This window comes from Limulus polyphemus, unplaced genomic scaffold (assembly GCF_000517525.1).
Source record: "Limulus polyphemus unplaced genomic scaffold, Limulus_polyphemus-2.1.2 Scaffold666, whole genome shotgun sequence".
Taxonomy (NCBI): Eukaryota; Metazoa; Arthropoda; class Merostomata; order Xiphosura; family Limulidae; genus Limulus; species Limulus polyphemus.
The window spans coordinates 436,286-444,314 of NW_013666276.1; the positions used below are offsets into that span (position 1 = coordinate 436,286).

Sequence of the window (8,029 nt, forward strand, 5' to 3'; positions counted from 1 at the left end):
ACAGCTAGCAACACCCAAGACATTAATATCATCTGCAAGTTTAAGTAACTTATTGACTATTCCTTCATTTATGTCATTGATGTAAATCAAAAAGAGCAAAGGTTCAAAGACTGAGCCCTGTGGTACCCCACTTGTGATATTTGTCACAACTTTCTGCTTTATTCTATCCAGCCACTCTTCTATCCAATTTGATAACTTATCCCACACACCTAAAGATCTAGTTTTTTTACAAGCTTTTTACGTAGCATCTTGTCAAATGCTTTCTGAAAATCCAGATACACCAACACTACACTCTTACATTCATCTATAGGATTTCTACAAAAATAGTTTTTTAAAAATTGCTAAAAATAAAAGCCATTTTATGTAGGAGGTTTGCATTATCAGAATACTTTGTCTTTTGTAGTTTAGGTGTAAAAAATTAAAGATAATTATTTAATGATAGGAACTCTATTTAGGAAGATGTTTAATTTTTTTTTCACATTTTATGTTTTGATAAGTAATCTATGTATTGAACTATCTATGCTGAAAAATCATAAGATGTATTGGCATAGAGGAAGCTGCTTGCTGTAGTGTATATATATTATGTTTGGGTAGGCATCCTTGAGCATACAGAAGAAAATCCAGATGCTGAAGCTGTTGACTCAGGGAATGCAGAAGCTACTGGAGAAGATGAAGTAGAAGAACCAGAAGAACCTATGGATTGTTGCCCCGACAATTGTTATGTACGCTTCCCTTGGTGTGCAGGCTCAGAAGATTCTCCTTACTGGCAATTTTGGTTCAAGCTTAGGTCGAAATGTTTTCACCTGGTGGAGAATAAGTACTTTGAGACATTGGTAGTCACCTTGATCATGATTAGTAGTCTCACATTGGTATGTTGTCATATGTTACTTGTATATGTATTATTACAGTCCTATGATATAGAAAATTTATATACTCACGTAGACTAGGCACATTTCAAAGTTCACTAAAATTATAATACCATTCAAACGTAGATTCTTATCATTTATTATGGTAAATTGATATTCTCAGCTTATAAAAAATGTACAATATATATTTTTCATTATATAAAGATAACTTTAATTGATATTACTGAAGATAAATCATTCTGTCATGGCATTTAAATCACGAAACCAAGGCTATGTTTAGTCCTTAATGATTGACTTCAGTTATTGTATTCATATAAAGATGGCAAATGGTTTTCTTGAAAAAATTTGTCATGTTATAGTCTGTATGACACGATTGTGAATTGACTGAATTTGTTGAAACAGATAAAGATGTCATATATATATATATATATATATATAAATGTAATTAAACTTCCTACTGTATTAGGTTTTTTTTGTGAATTCACCACAACTATGTTGAATTCTGAAGTGATATCTCACCACTTCACACAGAATAGCTTGATCCCTCACACATCTGTCTTGAACTAACTCCCACCTAAAAATCGCGTGTTTAACATGAATTGTGCTTGTGCATGATGATATCATCATTAGACAATAGGCTTCCACTAGCAAGAGGGCAACATAACCTCCTTGTACAGTAACTCCACCTAAGCATTTGCACCCAAAATAACTTCATTCTTTTCCTTGGCATTGTCTCACACAGAATAGCTTGATCCCTCACACATATGTCTTGAACTAACTCTCACCTAAAAATCACGTGTTTAACATGAATTGTCCTTGTGCATGATGATATCATCATTAGACAATAGGCTTCCACTAGCAAGAGGGCAACATAACCTCCTTGTACAGTAACTCCACCTAAGCATTTGCACTCAAAATAACTTCATTCTTTTCCTTGGCATTGTCTCAAACAGACTTGTTTTTTAAACTTATTATTTAATTTCATGAGACTTGTGATGGTTAATGAAACTTAAATTTCACTCAAGTTTAACTGGTTTCTTTCATCACGAAAAACAAAGAAACATTTTACTGCTCACTCATTATGAATTTTCGAGTGATGATAACTTCTACTTCATCCTGTGATGGTGATGATGCTACTAACATGGGACCTGAGTCTACTGGAAGCTCGTTGTCTGTGGAAAACATGATTGCCATTGTTGAACGTGTTGTGAGATCCCTCATGTAGATGGGCCTTTTCCTTCCGGAGGTGATTCCTTACCTCTTCTCACAGCTGTTTTAGATTTAACTGCCCTCTAGTGCTCAAATTTTTGCTCACCAATAGCCTTGAACTCCCACCTAATTTCACATGTATACCATGTAGTTCAGCTGCACTTAAGCATATAATTTAGCATGTTACAACCTTCCATCAATAGGAATGTAACACACCCTCTTATTGCAGCTGACTCCATCTATGCAACTGAACCCAGTCTTCACTTATTGACTTGGCATGACTGTGTTAATACTAAGTGCTGCTTTTTACTTCAGTGCATTTTTTACATTGCTTTTTACATTCAAAGTTTTGTTTTTCGAATCCATGTCTGTGTCAGATTTCATTTTGATTATTAATTCTTTTGCTCACTCGATTTCAAGATTGTCATTATTTTCTGAATTCACAATTTACTATCATGACGGCGATGGCTGTTGATAGTACTGACAATTACCAACCTATGATGACAGCTGTGGAGACAGCATTATTGACAGAGGGGATCTTAGTGATTGTTTGTCAGGAGATGTTTTCTGTCATGCAGGCCAAGAGGTTTCCTGTTCAACAGGAGATTATGCCACTGCCTTAAGATTTTGATCAGATGACATGGTTTTGGACAGCCTTTCCCCCCTTCCTTTGGTGTAAAGTCACTTTCTTTGCCTTTAAAAGTGATTTGGTCTTTGTCTTCCTTTCTGGACTTCATTTTCAGGTATGTTTTGTCTTTGTCTGTGGCACCCACTGAGAGATGCAATAGACTCACGTGTCTATATACATAACTTTTCTGTTCATGCCTGAAGATCCATAAATGAGAATGAATATTCCCTGTGTTTGTCTGTGACAACATTGTCCAGTTTGTTTTCTTATGCCCTGTCTCTTCACGCTTGGCTTCTGTTCTGCTGGGACTGCATGGGTTGGAATGCATTATTATCACATGTGCATCTTCCCCCTCTTCTTTGAGGGTTCTTTGTGTAGCCCCTTTTCTTCAATCTATGGTGTTTGGTTATTGCCACACTTTGGTGTCTCATGTGGAATTCTTCAGATTACATACTTCTGTATTTTCACTTACATCCAGTTTGTGCCAACCTCCTCCATCCCCATTTCTCATCCTCTTCCTTCTTTTTTTTACCAATTCCTCTTTCACAAACCATGTCTACATGTCATACCATTGTTCATCGACGTCCTACTAGGTGTCAGTAGTACATTTGACTACCCTGTGGGGACTGGTCTAGCTTATTTCTCAAGGGTGTGGGAGAACCTTGCCACCTATCTTGGGTCATTTGGGTTTTGTTTGATGGCCTCTCCCTTCTTTTTTTCTCACCCCCTCCCTTATCCTTATACCAGTTCCTTCCCCTCCCAAGATTCCATTTCCAGCCAGTATCTTTGAGCAGCAATTCAGAATCTTCTCTTCAAGGGTACCATCAAATGGGTTTTTCCTGTTCTTCAAGGATTTTATTCCCAACTTTTTGTAATCTCCGAGAGGACCGGGAATTTATGCCCTGTTATCGACTTTTCCCATCAGAATTGATGCCTCGACATGCCTCGTTTTACCATGGAATCCTACCTGTCTCTCAGATGGATTATTCTTTTGGGACTTTGGATGACGAGGTTTGATGTGTCAGACGTTTATCTTCACCTCTATTGCTCAGGCTTCACACCATTCTCTACTTTTCATCCACGAAAATCACGCTTATCAATTTCTCCAACATTCCTTTGATTATTGGAATCAGAAATCATCTGATTTTCAATATAAGGTTTTGTGGTCCTCCATTGTACTTTCTCTGGTGAGGAGTTCCTCAAGACTTGCCAATTCATTTCTCCCCTTCCTTCATTCTTCATTGGAGTGTAGGAGTCCTTACCACGTGCCAGCTCCTATCTGCTGGGGGTGATGAACCATGAAGGAATCCTCCTGAGTGTGTACAATTCCACTCAGTCGAGAGTAGGGCAGTGGTGTTCTGCCTGTTTAGAAGGCATGACTATCTTCTTGCCATGGGTCTGATGTTTTATGCTAAACCCTGCAGGTCTGCACTGGTTATTTCTGTCTATGTTACAGTTCACCCTTTCAGCTGGGAACCCTTTCTCCTTTCACCACCTGGAGGTCGGTTCCTGGGTGATTAGTTTTGGTTGGAGCTGGCCAGTCAACATATGTCTTCACAGGTGAGTGGACTGGGACTTCCTTCTAATGTGGACTGAATGTTACATTGGTTTTGAACTGAAATTGGCCCTCCATATTGCATTTCCACCTCCCTGACATCATCTGAATGTATATTCCTGGTGTTAGTTGTTCCAGAGTGTGTTGGATTTACACACACGTTGGTTTAGGTTCTTTGAATGGTGGTTCCTCTATCCTTCTGATTTGTATACCTGAGAGAAATGGTTGAGGACCTTCCTTCTTCCAGGGGCCAGTTGAGTTCCTCCTGGTGCTACTGGTCTGTATTAGAGTTGACCTCCCACCTATGGTCTGATGCACCCTAGCCAGTCTACCCACATTCCTCTTCCTTTTGTAATGGAAATGGTTAACTTGTTCTGCTCTTTGTTTGTGACACTAGACCAGTTGGCTCCACTTGGGCAAAGAGTATACCTGGTTCACATATGGTGTGGTTTCCCACAGGTGTGTTTTCTTTACATAGAAATGCTTTTGAAGAGTGCTCATCTAGGTAATTTTACACTGTTGTCTCTCCACTTGCTTAATGTGGGATTCTAGCTGTAACTGTGAAAGGAGGTAAGTAATCACATCAGAAGTTAATATTTTTCTTTCAATGAAATTATATTTTCGTCAGATACATCCTCTCACTCTTCCCACCCATCCTCCCCACTTCTGTTGTTGTTTTTCATGCCTAATCTCGGAATGAAGATTGGGTTCAACTGTATAGAGGGAATTAGCAGGTATAAAAGGGTGTGTCACACTCCTGTTGGTGAAGGGTTGTCGCATGCTAATTTGCTTACTTAAATGCAGCAAAACCACATGTTATGCACATGGAATTAGGTGGAATTCAAGGCTAGGAGTGAGGGAAAATTTGTGCACTAAAAGGCAGTTAAATAGAGATTAGTTGTAACTGTGAGAAGTAGTATCTATCAGAAATATATTTTTATGTAGGAAAATTGTAACTCCATTCTTTTGACTGACATTCCTTCTTCTAAGTTTGAATATGACCAGGATGACAACGATTTTGACCAGCTGTTTCCCCCACCAGAGTTTGCTCTAGGTACTGTTCTATCTGTGGAAGAAAATCATTATAATTTCTTTCTTGACATGATTTTGAAGGTATTTTCTTATTTTTTCTCCAGTGTCTTTTGATTCCTCCCATTCTTTACTACATGAAACCCATTTTCACAGTTACTCTAATCTTTCCTTTGCCTGATATTAAGATTCATGTACTTGTTTCTTGAATAACTGTGCACCCATACATCCTCATCCATCTCACCTACTCGACTCTTTTGTCCTTGCTTACAGTCATTCCCCATTTTCTTTCTTTGATTCTCAGTCTTTCACATCTTTTACCTGCTTGAAGGGTAGACTCTTTAACTTCTATTTCACTTTCTATTGCTCAGTTTTCACACTTTCATTTTCTTTTTACCACCCACCTATGTTACCTCTAGTCCTTTAACCTTATTTTTGAGGCACTTTATCATGCGCCTTAAATGTTTTATGAAGAGGTACATTCTCTCCTTTTTACTATTTTAGCCCAAATTCTTTCTTCTCTATCCCTCCTTTCTTGATTCTTATACTGTTGGGGAAAGTTGGGTCAAGATTCTCTTTTAAATAATGTTTGCCTGCCTGATTCTTATCTGAGTGATATTTGTTGGGCTTGTTTTCTTTGTTATGATGTCTTTGAGTGTTCCTTTCACACTGGAGACCCGGGCTGAGGAGGACCAGCATCAGTCTTCTTTCTCTTCTTTGGTTTCTCTCATCTCTCTCAACCTTGCTTTTCTGTTCCCGATCATAAGTCTGTTAAATCCATATTTCCTCTTCTCATTCCATCTTCCTAATGTCAGATTCATTGCCAGCCTTTGGTCTCCATTTTCGGCCAATAGATGGATTCTTCAGGTGTGTCTCTCCACTTCTCTTCCTCTCATTTTCTTGTTTCCTTTCCTCCTCTTGAACCTGTTTATCTTCAGAATCACGAGGATGTAGTATCTGATCTCTTGGCAAATAACTTAATTGATAGGGCATTTACCCTTATTCCAGGAAATTACTCTCATCTCTCTGTGGTCCCCCAAAAAACTGGGAATTGGTGTCTGGTTATTGTCTTGTTTTCTCTCAAATTTATAGTCATCATAAGGTTCTGGATGGAGGGTTTCTTGTCTTTCCATTGGTCATTTTCACCCAGTCTGTGGATGACCAAGGTTGATGTATAAGATGCTTTTATTAGATATTCCTATTGCCCCAATCTCTAGACATTTTCTATGCTTCGTCCATTAGTATTGAGTCTTCCAGTTGTGTACTTTTCCTTTTGGCATTATGTTTGCCATCTTCAATCGAGTCATGGGGACATTTACCCACCATGTTGAAGCATTAGGGCTGAGGATCCATTATTACATGTGTGATTGGCTTTTTATTAACCCTTCTCAGAAGGCCTTCTTCTCCTGTACCTACATTCTTCTGCAGGAGTATGCTCAGCTGGGCTTGTTATTCAAGCATTCCTAATCTTTTATTATGCCTACCCAATGTTTGCTACATCTGAGCATGTTCTTCAACTTTCATCACAGTCAGGCTTAGCCTTCACCACTTCATCTATGAGCAGTGGAATGTCTTGTTTACCAGTTATGCTTCTCATTTAGACCCTGCCACAAGGCTCTTACAATTTTGAGGATTCTGGCTTCTCTAAAACCACTCATTCCTTTAGGCTGCACACACACATGCCTCCTCCAGTGGACATTAAAGGATCAGTGAAACCTTTCTTGAGATCTAGTTTCTTCAATTGTGATCCTCCCTTTTCCTCATCTTTAGCACTTCTCTTGGTGGTTTGACCAGATCTCCAACTTTTCACAGATGCTTCCCTGTTGGGCTGGGGTGCATTTTTGAACAACGACATGACTTCAGGTGTGTGGGCTTCAGAGGAGCTTTCACTCCACATCAATATATTTGAACTCCCTGCAGTTCATCAGGCATCTTCCCCATTTCCTCGCTCTTTTCATGAATTGGTTGGTCATGATCCACTCTGATAATTTCATTGTCGTTTCTTATATCAGCCATCAAGTCATGCTAAAATTCTTTCAAACCCTGTGACACTTGGGGCTCTTTTGCTTTTCCCTCAGTTTCTTGCCAGATGAAGAGTATAACCTGGTGGAGGCAAGATGTGTCTCCTTTGGGTGTGCCCCTATGGAACCACAGCCATTGGGTGTCACACTCCTTGGGCTTTACCTTCAGGCATTTTCTAAGGAGAGTTCATCTAAGTTTAATGTTTGCACTGGCCCCTCTACCATTTCAGTGTGAGATTGTAATTATTCTGTATAAAGAGGTGAACTGTCATCTCAGAAGTGAACAATTCCCTTAATTGAAAATGCATTTCTGATGGATACCTCTCACACCTTCCCACTCATCCTCCCCACTTTTGGTTCACTCTCTTCTTGCCTCACCTGAGACTGAACTTATTCCAAGTGCAAGAGTTACTACACAAGAAGGTTGGGTTGCCCTTCTGTTGGTGGAGGGCTATCATTGCATGCTGATGTCATCATGTGCTAGTAAAGTTCATATTAAACATGATATTTAGATGGGAGTTAGGTCAGTGCTATTGGTGTACAACTCTCATAGGCAAATACATAAGTGAATATCTATCGAAAATTCATCTTCAGATAAAAAAAATGTTAACTTCTACAGGAATTTTTTGGGGTTGGTATTACCGATCATTTAAATATGGTTCTAGTGGAATACAGTGCATTTTATACAACTATATGGCAGAATACATGTACAGAGACATCT

General features: G+C 38.9%; 1 pseudogene; it reads left to right on the forward strand.

Moving 5' to 3' along the window:
• The window catches only part of LOC106459830, a 180,007-nt pseudogene that overhangs the window by 150,300 nt on the left and 21,678 nt on the right, over positions 1-8,029 (forward strand).